Genomic DNA, 14,596 nt, shown 5'->3' on the forward strand with positions numbered 1-14,596 from the left:
TCCACAGACCCCTGAGTCCTGTGGTGTTGTCACAGGAGGTCCACAAACGCTTGAAGAAATGTTATGATTTAAATCTTGAGTTAAATATTGGTGGTCTGTGGCCATGGCCACAAAAGGAACTTAAAGGGGATGCATGGTGAAGAAAAGGTTGAGAACTACTGAAGTAGACTCATTGGCTTTGTTCCTTCATAAGACAGAATTTTTTTTATGGTACACTGAGCTCAGATGTTTTACTAAGCTACAGTACATTGTCTTAATAAGGGCTTGAATACAAATTAATATAATAAATAAATATACTTTAGGGAGGGAAGAGAGGAAGAGTTCTCATTGGGGTCATTGGGGAGAAATCAGGTTATGGGAAACTGTATAGAATTTTGCACAAGAATTTCAGGAAATAGGGTTAGAAACACCTAGATAATCATTAAAGGAGATCAAATTCTTTGCCACTCTTAACTGTCATCTTGGACCTCCCTGGATTTTATATTCCAGATATAATAGCACCATAAAAAAATCTTCCTTAAAACCAACTCAGTCTGGTAATGATTGCTGGAATAAATATTCATTGCATACTCAGCTACTTTCTTATCTCACATAATCTGAGACAAAAGTCCTTTGGGGCTAAAATAGGCAGAGAACCTATGAGAATTTAAATCAATTTCATATAATCAAGAGATGATACCTGATGGGAAGATAAAACAATTTTTAGAAAAACCAGACCTGCCTAAAATACCTGAACAATATAAGGAAGCATTAGAAGAAAGGATAATGATGATAGAATTAATAGAAGTGATCCAAAAAAAAAAAAAAAAGGGAAAACACCAGGCCTGGATGGACTACCAGCAGAACTATAAAAATCATTACAAGATGTGTTAAGCAATGTAATGCTGAAATTATTTAATGAGCTTTTAGTGAAAGCAAAGATTCCAAATTCATGGATGGAGGCGTATGTTACACTTATACCTAACGAAGATACAGATTTGCAACAAGTTAAAAACTATAGACCAATCTCATTCTTGAATGTAGACTATAAGATTTTTGCTTCAATAATGGCGAATAGACTAAAACGTTATTATATGAATTTATTCATATGGACCAAAATGGTTTTTTACCTAAAAGACAAAACAGAGATAATATGAGGACAATTTTGAATACCTTGGAATACTATGAAGTACATTCAGAAAAACAAATGGCGATGGTATTTCTAGATGCACAGAAAGCATTTGACAATGTGAATTGGCAATTTATGATTAAAGCAATTACAGATGATGGAGTTTGGGGAAAGATTTACAAATATGATAAAAACAATTTACAACAAACAATCAGCAAAGATAATGATGAATGGAGAGATGACAGAAAAAGTCACCATAATGAAAGGAACAAGGCAAGGATGCCTGTTGTCTCCATAGTTATTTGTGTTAACACTAGAAGTATTAAATAGAAATATTAGGACAGGAATGGCAGGCACGCTGGTGCTCTTATGCACGCTCCTTACAGACCTCTTAGGAATTGGGTGAGGTCAATAGTAGATAGTCATTGGTTAAAGTTACAAGCCTTTGCAGATGATTTAGTTTTTATTTTGGAGGAACCCCAAACAACTGGTCCCAAACTATTAGAACAAATAGAAGAGTATGGAGAGGTGGCTGGACTAACAATAAAGAAAAAACAAAAATATTGATGAAAAATATTACAGAAAAACAGAAAAGAGAACTAACAGAGAAATTAGATATTCAAACTGTGAAGAAAGTAAAATACTTAGGAATACATTTAACTTCAAGATGTGTAACGATAAAAGAAGATAATTATTAAAAATTAAAAGACAAATTGAGGAACATTTGGAGAAATGGAAAAATTTACAGTTATCATTAATAGGAAATATCGTGATAATTAAGATTAATATATTACCGAGACTATTGTTTTTATTTCAGACAATACTGATAAAAGTGGAAAAGACGTATTTTGAACGTCTTAACAAAATAGTAAGGAAATTTATATGGTAAGGGAAGAAAGCGAGAATCAACATAGAAATGTTACAAGATATGAGATTACGTGGAGGATTTGGACTGCTGAATTGGGAACTATACTACCAGGCAGCAGCATTGACATGGATGAAAGAATGGATTGAACTAAGGAATATAAGACTATTAACTTTGGAAGGACATGATCTACAATTAGGATGGTATGCCTTTTTATGGTATGGCAGAAGCAAGATGCATATTATTTTCAAAGACACTATGTAAGAAACGCATTATTATTATGTGGGAGAAGATTAGAGATCAATACTATCTGAAAATACCAACCTGGTTATCAACAATGAAAGCATTAATGCACCCAAATATTATTAATATTAGAAATATACTTAGATACAAGAATATATTAACAGATAAGGGGAATTGAAAGGGAAACAAGAAATAGAAGAATATGAAAAAGATGTTAAACTATATAGTTTTTATTTTGAAATGACAGAACTGGATAAGATACTCACAGGAAAAGATAAAAAAAATTAGAAATATACAATTACTTAGTATTAAACTAGAAGAAGAACAGGTAAAAGAAACAATGATAGCTTAGGCAAAAAAAAATTGGATACCCAATTGAGTTAGAAAAGTGGCAGCAACTATGGGAAAGGAATTATAAATTAAAAATGTCCACAGCATACAAGGAGAATCAATATAAAATGTTTTACAGATGGCATATGAAACCTGAAAAATTGGCAAAAATGTTTAAAGATAAATCAGCTAAATGTTGGAAATGCCATCAGACACCAGGATCGTATTATCATATGTGGTGGATGTGTCCAGAAGCAAGAAATTATTGGATTAAAATTAAAACGTGATTAGAAGAAATGATACAACAACATATGGATTTAAAACCTGAACTGTTCCTATTGGGTATCTTACCAGAGAAATTTAGTAAAGAAAATACATATTTGATTATACATGTCATAACTGCAGCAATGGTATTTGTGCAAAGATGGAAAGCAGAAAAAATCTCTACAGAGGGAGAAGTAATTAAGAAAATATAGGACTGTGCAGAAATGAATAGACTGACTTTGACAATTAAAGAAAGAGAGGAATCAGAATATTTTAAGATATGGGGCAATTTTATCAGTGGTTAGAGAAGAGAGATAGATAGGATAATGTTGTAATGATATGAATGAAGAAGAAAGAAGAGAAAGAAGATAGATAAATGTATTAAAAGAAAAGCAAGAAATGTGGGAGAAATGTTATAACGAAATTATAATATTAAGGTATGATAAATAGTGGAGGGGTAGGAAGAAGACACAAAAGATATACTCAGATGATACATTGAATGATTGATTTTGTACTATATGTTTGTCTATAAAATAAAAAAGAACTTTTATAAAAAAAGAGAATTTAAATCAATCTTTTATTGACTATCATCCTGTCTTAACCCGAATTTTGCTTCTGAACAAAGAGAGGAAATGTTGCTTGCTTAAAAGAGCCTTGGCAATGTAGAAGAGCCATCAATTTTATTTGAATGTACTGATGATAGACAATACAGAAGCTGGTCACTGCCCGGAAATAGAGGCAATAAATCTGTGAATTTATTGTGTAAATATGCCCCAGTTACTGCTGTATATAACTAAAAGCAAACTAGGCTGTTTTTCTATTACCAGTGGCCTCTCTTCTATTGCATTTGATAATAAAACCTGAAAGAATGATAATCTTTCTGTCAATTTGGATATTCAGTGAGTATGATAACATGCAGTCTGGGTATATTTAAGGACTTACATTCTGCTCCTTATTCATTTAACAAAAAATAAAACAAGACTGAAGATCACAATAAATATACCTTTTCTGTTGCTGTCTTCCTAGTAATTGAGTAATTGAGTAATTGATCTCTCTCTATATATGTATGTACATATGTATGTATTTTTGCTAAAATATTCAAGAGGGAGGATCCCCCTGTTTCGGCTAGAGGACCTTTCTGCCAGCCGACTGAGGGGTTTTTTGGCTCCTGGGAAGAACTTGGCTGGTCTAGGTGAAGTCCGTTCGGCTCCGATGACTTGGGGCGGTCGGCAATGGCGTTCCAGCCGCTTTCCGTTCAGCAGCGGCGTTGGCGGCGTTTTTGAAACTAGCGCCGTCGGTGGAGCTCTTCTTCCTTCATGGAGACCACCCTTTTCTTCATGGAGACCACCCCAGCCAAGGAGGGGGTCGTTGGGCCCTCGAGGAGATCTGGCTGGCTGGGGGCTGGGTGGAGCTCTTTGTCAGCCTCGTTGCCGATTCGGACGGCGGTTGGCGTTCTCAGCTGCTCTTCATCATCAGCAGCAGTGGCAGCGCTCCTTTTGATGTCGTCGTCGTTGGGGGAGCTTCCCTTTCTCCTTGGATATTGCTTTTGGCTCCGGAGGTGAATGGCTGGCTGGAGTGGGGGGAGCTCTTTGCTGGATTCGGGCGGCAGTCGACGTTTTTTAGCCGCTTTTTAGTAGCAGCGGCAGCAGCGGCGCCTCTTTTGATGCTGGCGTCATTTTGGTTGAGCTTCCCTCTCCCTCAGAGACCATCTCGGCCGAGAAGAACTGGCTGGCGGGGGTAGGGTGCTCAGGCGCCGGCTGTGCCTGCCCGATTTGGGGCAGCAGCGGAGTGGGACCCCCTCCCCATGTGGAGGAGTCTGAATGACCGAACCGGGTTAAAGACAATTGGGACATTATGATGGGGGCCCGGTCGAGGGCCAATGTTGTTCTTGCGACGACAGCGGCGGCGATAGGGTCCTACCATCCTACATTCGTTTGTCATCTAATAGGATCGCTTTACCGGAGGAACTTTAAATTCCATCTATTGTCCGGAACTTATTGCGACCATCTGATTGGCCAGATTAAGACTGTTACCATCTGCCGCCCTCTATAAACTCTGAAATGTACTCGCGATCGCAGCTTCTTAACCTGCGAGTTCCCCCCCTCTCACGGGCATGGCCCTCCACTTTATCGAGGGCCCACCTTGATGATGGATTTTGGAATCCCAAGAGGTGGCATGCTTCTAAGAGGAGGCTTAGGGGTTTTTTAACTATGTGTTATAGTAAATTTTTATATAATTTATCTAGGGGGAGGGGTGGGACAGCGAAGTTAGGTTCAGGGGGATACCTATCGGAGCCATTGCTAGATCCTGTACCGGCTCGCGGCATAAACATCATCGATTCAGAGGTGGAAGAAGAGGCTAGAGCTCAAGGTCATGAGGGTGGTTCTATCTGCACGGTGGGTGGGAGGGGCAGGTATGGCGGACGCGGGGGCCCATATCAGGTTCGGGGAGTGCGTGCACGCTATCTATGAGCGATTGCGCACTCCGGTCCCCCGGTAGTTTCCCATTTCCCGAGTGGCTTAAATCCCCAGAGGCTTGACCTTCGCCTGATGTTATGCAATGCCAGGTCCGTTGTAAATAAAGCCCCCCTCATCTCCGATCTTATACAGGAGGGGGATGCGGACCTGATTGGCATTTCGGAGACCTGGTTGGGCACGGAAGGGGGGGTTCCCCTGGTAGAGATGTGCCCACCGGGTTTCCGTGCGTTCCATTGGGCGAGGGCCCAGGGTAGGGGTGGGGGAGTGGCAGTTATTATCAATGAGAGTCTTGAGCCGAGGGAGATCACTGTGCCACAGATAACAGGATGTGAGTCCCTCCTTGTGAAGTGGGGCCGTGGGGTTCAGGTGGGTTTACTGATCACGTACCTGGCTCCTTGCTGCATGACAGAAACCCTGCCTGAGCTGTTATAGGTGGTCGCCGGGATGGCAGTAGAGACCCCCAGGCTTATGGTCATGGGGGATTTCAATCTGCCGTCGGTGGGGATAGCATCAACATCGGCTCGGGAGTTAATGGCTTCCATGACAGCCTTGAACCTGACCCAGTTAGTGAACGACCCCACTCACATCGGGGGAAACACTCTGGATTTGATTTTTGTCTCTGGACAGTGGTTGAATGATCTGGAATTAGGGGAGTTAGTTATCAGACCCCTGTCATGGTCAGATCATTCGCTCCTTCAGCTGGACTTTCGAACTGCCGACCCCCGCAGGGAGACGGAACCGACTCGCTGGTTCCGTCCCAGGTGCCTGATGGACCCTGGAAGGTTCCAGATGGAGCTTGGGCCATTCCCTGAGGATTTAGCCCATGACTCGGCTGGAGCTCTGGTCGCCACATGGGATCGGGCGGCGGCTGGTGCTCTAGATCGAGTCGTGCCTTTGCGGCCTCTGACCCGGTGCCGATCTCATTTAGCCCCTTGGTACTCCGAGGGGCTGAGGGAGATGAAGTGCCGGAGAAGACACCTAGAGAGTATCTGGAGGGCCAGCCGCTCCGAATCTGACTGGACACTAGTTAGGTCTCAAATTCGGACCTATCTAGTGGCGATGAGGGAGGCAAAACGGGGGTATTTTTCCAACCTCATTGCATCAGCAGATAACCGCCTGGCCACCCTGTTTAGGTTGACCTGCTCGCTCCTCCATCAGGGAGCGGTGGAGGATCCCTTCAGGGTCGAGCTGAGGAATTTGGACAATATCTGTTTGATAAAATCGCTCAGATTCGGGAAGGGTTGGACACAGATTGGGTAGATCCGGGTGGGTTGGGGGAGGCAGGTCTTGGTGTTACTATCTGGGATGAGTTTGATTCTGTGGCTCCTAAGGACATGGACAGGTTACTGGGGGGATTGAATGCGACCACATGTTTATTGGACCCGTGTCCCTCCTGGTTGGTACTGGCCACCCGGGAGGTGACACGAGGCTGGCTCCAGAAAATTGTGAACGCTTCTTTGATGGAGGGTGTTTTCCCTACCGCCTTGAAAGGTTTTGGGCGAAGTGCAACTGCTTTTACATTATGTGTGTCAGTTGTGTTGTGTTGTGTTGTTTGTGTGTTTGTGTGTTTAAAAGTGTGAAAGTTTATTTTTGAGCTTTTTGTGACTGTGTGAGGTTTCTGCTTGTTGCAGGGGCCATTTTGGGTGATGTGCAGCTGCTTTTACATTGTGTGTGAGTCAGTTGTGTTGTGTTGTGTGCGTGTAAAGTGTGAAAGTTGGTTATTGGTACCTCTTATTGTTTTGTATACTTTGTTTATTACTTATTGTTATTGGCCACGCCCACTCAGTCATCTGACTACCAAGCCACACCCACCAATTAAGCCACGCCCAAAGAACCGTTAGGGAAAATTTTTAGATTTCACCCCTGGTTAGGATCCTCAATCTTGACCAGTCTTCATTTGTACCATAAACATGATGTTATGCAACTCATGTTACCCTTAAAGTCCAATCCTGAGAAGAACAAGGTAGACCAAGTGAGGGACTTTAGATCCATAAACTTTTTGGCAAGAAGCTAGAGATATGAGAAGAAATACACACAGGGGAAAAAGTTAGCTTATAAAACCGCCCTGAGTCCTTCGGGAGATAGGGCGGTATACAAATTTGAATAAATAAATAAATAAATAAATAAATAAATAAATAAATAAATAAATTACATTCAGAGTCTTTAGGGGTCTTTCTACATTGTTTGAATCCAAAGGACTTTTTAATCACAAAGCAAAATTCTACACAATAGAACTAAATGAACCATTGTAATACTAGATCAAAAATCATGAACTTGCTTATATCTTCCAGGATGAGTGCTTCCTCCAAGTGCTGCTGGATTATTACAATGGTTCGTTCGTTCATTCGTTCATTCATTCACTCACTCACTCATTCATTCATTCATTCATTCATTCATTCATTCATTCATTCATTCATTCATTCATTCAATCACTCTTGCTAGTTCTTACTCTTATTTGCTCAGTGTCCCTTAATTCCTTAAACTGTAGTAATTGTTTTCTTTAAGACCAACTGACAGATCCCTATTGTGATACTGCCATTCCTGTGGGGAGGGGGGGGGCTGGATCATGTATTCACTTATTACCCTCTTCCTGTTTCCCTACGTATCCTGTAATCCCTTAGTTTGTAACTCTAGCTCTGACACCTATCTGCCCTGTGCTTTGATTTACCTTTGAGGAATGTGTAAGGTGGGAGGGCCATCTGTTTTTCCCCAATTCTGAAGCCTCTGGAGAGACGCACCTGGGAACAGTCCCTTATCTCCTTCCCAGGATGACCGACTTCACAACATCTTCACACCTGTGGATTGGCTCATTCAACATCAAATTGAGGGAAGAAGTTTCTAACTCCTTTATCCTAACAGAATTGCCTAAGGGGACTTTAAAGCCTGTTTTGCTTTTGTCTTGCAATTACTTCCTTTCAATAAAAGGTTCTTTTTCAAATGCTGCTGTTTCAAGAGTCTGTACTTCCTTGATTTTGGGAGTAGAGGCAAGACCTTACATAAAGCAGGTTCTGAAAAAGTGGTCAACCCAAAGAAGCAAACTTGCTCTACCGAAGGGACCCTGCACACAATGTCCAAGCAAAGTAGTGAGCAAGGAGAGGGAGAATGCTGAGGTGAAACCTCCACCACCACCCAGACAGAAGCCAGTTCCTTCTGCCCCATTGAAGACATCAAAGCCCACTTGGAGACCCCCACGAAGCCCAGATGATTGATCAGAGTGGGGAAGTATGGACTGTGCCATAGAAATACTTCCAGGAGTAAAGCTACCGAAACTGAAATCCTACCCCATGACACAAAATGAACTAGGAGAGTTGCAGAACTTTATAGACAAGAATTTGGAGCGAGGATTCATTCAACCGGCCCGACCTTGAGTAGCGGCTCGGGTGATGTTCCGGGAAAATAAAGATGGCACCTTTCATCTTATTGTTGATTATAGGAATTTGAATGCAGTGTGCATGGAAAACGTTTATCCCATGCCACTTATGAAGGATATGTTGGCCCATTTGGCGAAGGGAAAATTTTTCACCAAATTGGACTTAAGAGAAGCATACTACAGAGTACGTCATGTGCGTGGTCACTACATGGTCACCTGGGCCATTTTCTGGGGTAGGGGAATAATTGCATTAACCACCTCCTCCCAACTGGGGTTATACTGGAACATTCTCAAGAGGGTATCAACCACAAAAATTTTTCCTCCCGGGAGGTATTTTAGGGTGCAGTTAAATTGATTGAGCTGCCAATTTGGGTGCCATGATTCTCACAAGGATCATGAAAGGGTGGATGACTCTACTCACCATTGGGTCTCTTTCTCCCTTGTCCTCTCTGTCATATGAGGTGGGTAACTGGTCTCCTTTGGCCGGAGTTCCCTCCCCCTTAGGCAGGGAACAGGGGACCTTGACGGCCTGGCATCCCAAGCTGGACTTCTGTGGTGATTTTTTTTTTTGGCTTTGCTGGTGCCGTTGGCCCAGCTCTTCGTTTGGACATGGCTGCCAAGCATTCAGCTGCCCAGTGCCCTGGTTGACTGCATTGGAAGCACTGGATGGGGTCTTGGATTGGTCTTCCAGGAGTGCTGGTGGGTGTGGCTGAGGCTGATTGCTTCCTAGCTGATCGGCTTTCTTGGCTCTTCTGCGTCCTCACTTCAGTGTTGCTCCTCAGCCTGCAGGCCCACAGTTCCATATCCAGTGTATTCCTTCAATGGCCATTTCCCTCTATTGGGCTTTCACCTCATCTTCAAATCTCACCCTCAGTTCCCCCAGGAAACCTCCAGCATCTCTCAGCTCAGAGCATCCTCATCACGGAGGACAGACACCGATTTTGCTGCATCCCCTTGAGCTTGGCAGTTATTGCACTCACCATCGACCTCTGGGTCGGGTAGACTAGATGGTACCAATCTAGGTGAGCCAGAACATTTTTTTTTTTGTTTACATTTATACCCCGCCCTTCTCCGAAGACTCAGGGCGGCTTACAATGTATAGGGCAATAGTCTCATTCTATTTGTATATATTTACAAAGTCAACTTATTGCCCCCCCAACAATCTGGGTCCTCATTTTACCTACCTTATAAAGGATGGAAGGCTGAGTCAACCTTGGGCCGGGCTCGAACCTGCAGTAATTGCAGGCTTTGTGTTCTTAATAACAGGCCTTACCAGGCAGAGCTAAACCGGCCCAGGCAGAGCTAAACATTGTCAAGGAAGATCTCCAGCCAGTTGGGGTTCCTGTCAAATGTGACAGCTGGTGGGGGGGGAAGGCTCCATGTAGTGGGATGGTGACAACTGCTGCATGGCAACAGCCCTGCCCGAGTTGTTGGAGTTGATAGCCAGGATGGCAGTTGATACCCCTAGGCTTATGGTCATGGGGGATTGCCATCAGCCGGTGTGTCATCAACGGCGGCTCGGGAGTTCATGGCCTCCATGACGGCCATGGACCTGACCCAATTAATTGACGGCCCCACCCACGTCGGGGGAAGCACACTGGATCTGATTTTTGTCTCTGGACAGTGGTTGAGTGATCTGGAAGTACGAGAATTAGTCATTGAACCTTTGTCATGGTCAGACCACTCTCCTTCGTCTGGACTTTTGGACCACCGCTCAACACTACAGGGAGGTGGGACCAATACGTTGGTTCCGCCCCTGGCGACTGATGGACCCGGAGAGGTTCCTGATGGAGCTTGGGCCGCTCCCTGGCGATCTGGCCCACGGCTTGGCCGAGGAGCTTGTTGCGGCCTGGGAACAGGCCGCGGTGGGCGCTTTGGACCGTGTCGTGCCTTTGCGGCTTCTGACCCGGCGTAGGTCTCAACTAGCTCCTTGGTTTTCCGAGGAGCTGAGGGAGATGAAGTGCCAGAGAAGACGCCTAGAGAGCGCGTGGAGTTACAGCCGTTCTGAAGCTGACCGAACACTAGTTAGGTCTTTTACTCAGACCTATCTAGTGGCATTGAGGGAGGCCAAGCGGGCCTATGTCTCTACCCTCATTGCATCAGCAGAGAACCGCCCAGCCTCCCTGTTTAGGGTGACTTGCTCCCTCCTTCATCAGGAGGGTGGCGATGATCCCTTACAGGGTTGTGCTGAGGATTTCAGCAGGTATCTGTTTGACAAAATCGCTCAGCTTCGGGACGGTTTGGACCAACATTGGGTAGTTCCGGGTGAGGTGACGGAGGCTAGTCTTGTTGAGACCATCTGGGAGGAGTTTGATCCTGTGGCTCCCGAGGACATGGACAGCTTGCTGGGGCGGCTGAATGCCACCACATGTTTATTGGACCCGTGTCCCTCCTGGTTGGTGCTGGCCACCCGGGAGGTTACACGAGGCTGGCATCAACGCTTCTCTGAGGGAGGGTGTTGTTCCTACTGCCTTGAAAGAGGCGGTGGTGAGGCCCCTTCTCAAGAAGCCCTCCCTGGACCCAGCTGTTTTGGGCAACTACCGTCCAGTCTCCAACCTTCGCTTTGTGGCGAAGGTTGTTGAGAGTGTGATGGCACATCAGTTACCCCAGTACCTGGATGAATCTGTCTATCTAGACCCATTCCAGTCCGGCTTCCGACCCGGGTACAGCACGGAGACAGCTTTGGTCGCACTGGTGGATGACCTCTGGAGGGCCCGGGACAGGGGTTATTCCTCTGCCCTGGTTCTCCTAGATCTCTCAGCGGCTTTTGATACCATCGACCATGGTATCCTGCTGCGGCGGTTGGGGGGATTGGGAATGGGAGGCACCGTGTTTCGGTGGTTCTCATCCTATTTCTCCGACCGATCGCAGACGGTGTTGGCAGGGGGGCAGAGATCGACCTCGAGGCGCCTCCTTTGTGGGGTGCCACAGGGGTCGGTTCTCTCGCCTCTTCTGTTCAACATCTACATGAAGCCGCTGGGTGAGGTCATCAGTGGTTTTGGGGTGAGTTATCAACTGTACGTGGATGACACCCAGCTGTACATTTCCACCCCTGACCACCCCAATGAAGCTGTCGAAGTGTTGTCTCAGTGTTTGGAGGCCGTAGGGGTCTGGATGGGGAGAAACAGGCTCAAGCTCAACCCCTCCAAGACTGAGTGGCTGTGGATGCCGGCATCCCGGTACAGTCAGCTGCAACTGCGGCTGACTGTTGGGGGCGAATCATTGGCCCCAATGGAGAGGGTGCGCAATCTGGGTGTTCTGGATGGACGGTTGTCCTTTGAAGATCACTTGGCGACCGTCTCCAGGAGACCTTTTTACCAGGTCCGCCTGGTCCGCCAGTTGTGCCCCTTTCTAGACCGGGATGCCTTATGCACGATCACTCATGCCCTCGTCACCTCTTGCCTGGACTACTGCAATGCTCTCTACATGGGGCTCCCCTTGAGGTGCACCCGGAGACTTCAGTTGGTTCAGAATGCAGCCGCGCGGGTGATAGATATATATAGATAGATATAACACCGATCCTGCGCAGGCTGCACTGGCTACCTGTGGTTTTCCGAGTGCACTTCAAGGTGCTGGTTACCACCTTTAAAGTGCTCCATGGCATAGGACCGGGATATCTTCAGGACCGCCTTCTGTTACCACATGCCTCCCACCGGCCGGTACGCTCCCATAGAGAGGGTCTTCTCAGGGTGCTGTCAGCCAAACAGTGTAGGCTGGTGACCCCCAGGGGGAGAGCCTTCTCTGTGGGGGCACCTACCCTCAGGAATGAGCTTCCCCCAGGACTTCAACAACTTCCTGACCTCCGGACCTTTCGCCGCGAGCTGAAGACATATTTATTCTTTCGAGCAGGACTGGCTTAAATAGGGTTTTTTAAATATGGATTTTATTGGGGTTTATTTTATATTTTGTATTGTATTTTAAATTTTAGGCCATTGAATAAGTTTTTTAAAGAGTGTTTTTATTGTAATATATTGTATTATTTTATCTGCCTGTTCACCGCCCTGAGTCCTTCGGGAGAAGGGCAGTATAAAAATTAAATAATAATAATAATAATAATAATAATAATAATAATAATAATAATAATAATAATAATAATAATAATAATAATAATAATAATAATAATAATTGTTATTATTATTATTATTATTATTATTATTATTATTATTATTATTATTATTATTATTATTATTATTATGTGTGTGTGTGTGTGTGTGTGTGTGTGTGTGTGTGTGTGTGTGTATCCCAGGTGCCAGCCAGGCCTTGAGGTGGGGGGAAGGAGCCTGATACAATCCAGGGCCATGTGAGAGGGGCTGCAGTGGTTGGGCTGATTGCGCCTGGTGGCTGCTGGGGCCATAAGTATGGCAACTAAGAAACAAAGCAAGACATATATGGCTTCAGTACAGTCATTTCAAGAGTTTACTGGATTTATATAGTCCTATCTTATACCTACAGATTTAAACCCCCCTTCGTTGCAAAAAAGCTGGGAACTGTTATTGTAACTGTATTTATTTAGGTTGGAATCATGGGGAGAGCATGCTTTCAATATATAAATATCAATATATATATAAAATATATAAAAAAAGAATGTTGTTTGATATACATAAAGGTAAAGGTAAAGGTTCCCCTTGCACATAAGTGCTAGTCATTCCTGAGTCTAGGAGGTGGTGCTCATATCCATTTCAAAGCTGAAGAGCCAGCGCTGTCCGAAGACATCTCTGTGGTCATGTGGCCAGCATGACTAAATGCCAAAGGTGCACAGAACGCTGTTACCTTCCCACCAAAGGTGGTCCCTATTTTTCTACTTGCATTTTTTATGTGCTTTTGAACTGCTAGGTTGGCAGAAGCTGGCAGAAGTAACGGGAACTCACTCTGTTATGCGGCACCAGGGATTTGAACCGCTGAACTGCCGACCTTTTGATCGACAAGCTCAGCTTCTTAGCCTTGGAGCCACCATGTCCCCTCTTGATATTCATAGCTAGCAGTAATTCCTTAATAAACCAGATACTACAGAAGGATATTCTAAGCTTCTCCTTAAACTGACCACTATAATAAAGCAAAGAACATCATCATATACAACATTTCCCCCTATTTCATTGGAAATTAACCTCTTGCTAGTAGGTCTGTTGAATCTCCATTCTATGACAACTAACAAAAACTTCCAGCCAGGCTGAGATGCAATAGAAAAGCAGATGGCTTCAAAAAGATCTGATCTGCCTTCAAGGCAACATATGGAATATTAATTAATAATGGATTAATGGACTTTTCCCCCACTTTAAATTTTAATATGTTTGCTAGGGCTTTTTTTTTGTTCTTGGCAAAACAATGGCTGCCCTTGCGCACTTGTATCATTTTTGTCTTTTGTCCTGTTGCCTAAATAACTTTAACACTGAAAATGTGAAAAATGGCAGGGAGAAATCACAATCAGAATAACAGGGCTGGAAGGGACCTTGGAGGTCTTTTAGTCCAGCCCCCTGCTCAATTAGGAGATCTTATACCATTCCAGGGGTAGGGACATGGTGGCTCCGTGGCTAAGACATTGAGCTTGACGATTGAAAGGTCAGCAGTTCAGCGGTTCAAATCCCTAGCACAAATCCCTAGTGCTGCATAATGGGATGAGCTCCTGTTACTTGTCCCAGCTTCTGCCAACCTAACAGTTCAAAAGCAAGCAAAATGCAAGTAGAAAAATAGGGACCACCTTTGGTGGGAAGTTAACAGCATTCCGTGCACCTTTAGCATTTAGTCATGCCAGCCACGTGACAATGGAACAGCCAGTGAACCAGTAGCAAACCGGTTTGGATTTCACCACTGACTAGCACATATGTGTGAGGGGAACCTTTACATTTACCTTATAGCATTTCAGACAAATGACTGTCCAATCTTTTCTAGATAAACCCCCCACAACCTCTGAAGGCAAGCTGTCCTTTGTTACTTAAGTTGCA

This window comes from Ahaetulla prasina, chromosome 9 (genome assembly GCF_028640845.1).
Source record: "Ahaetulla prasina isolate Xishuangbanna chromosome 9, ASM2864084v1, whole genome shotgun sequence".
NCBI lineage: Eukaryota > Metazoa > Chordata > Lepidosauria > Squamata > Colubridae > Ahaetulla > Ahaetulla prasina.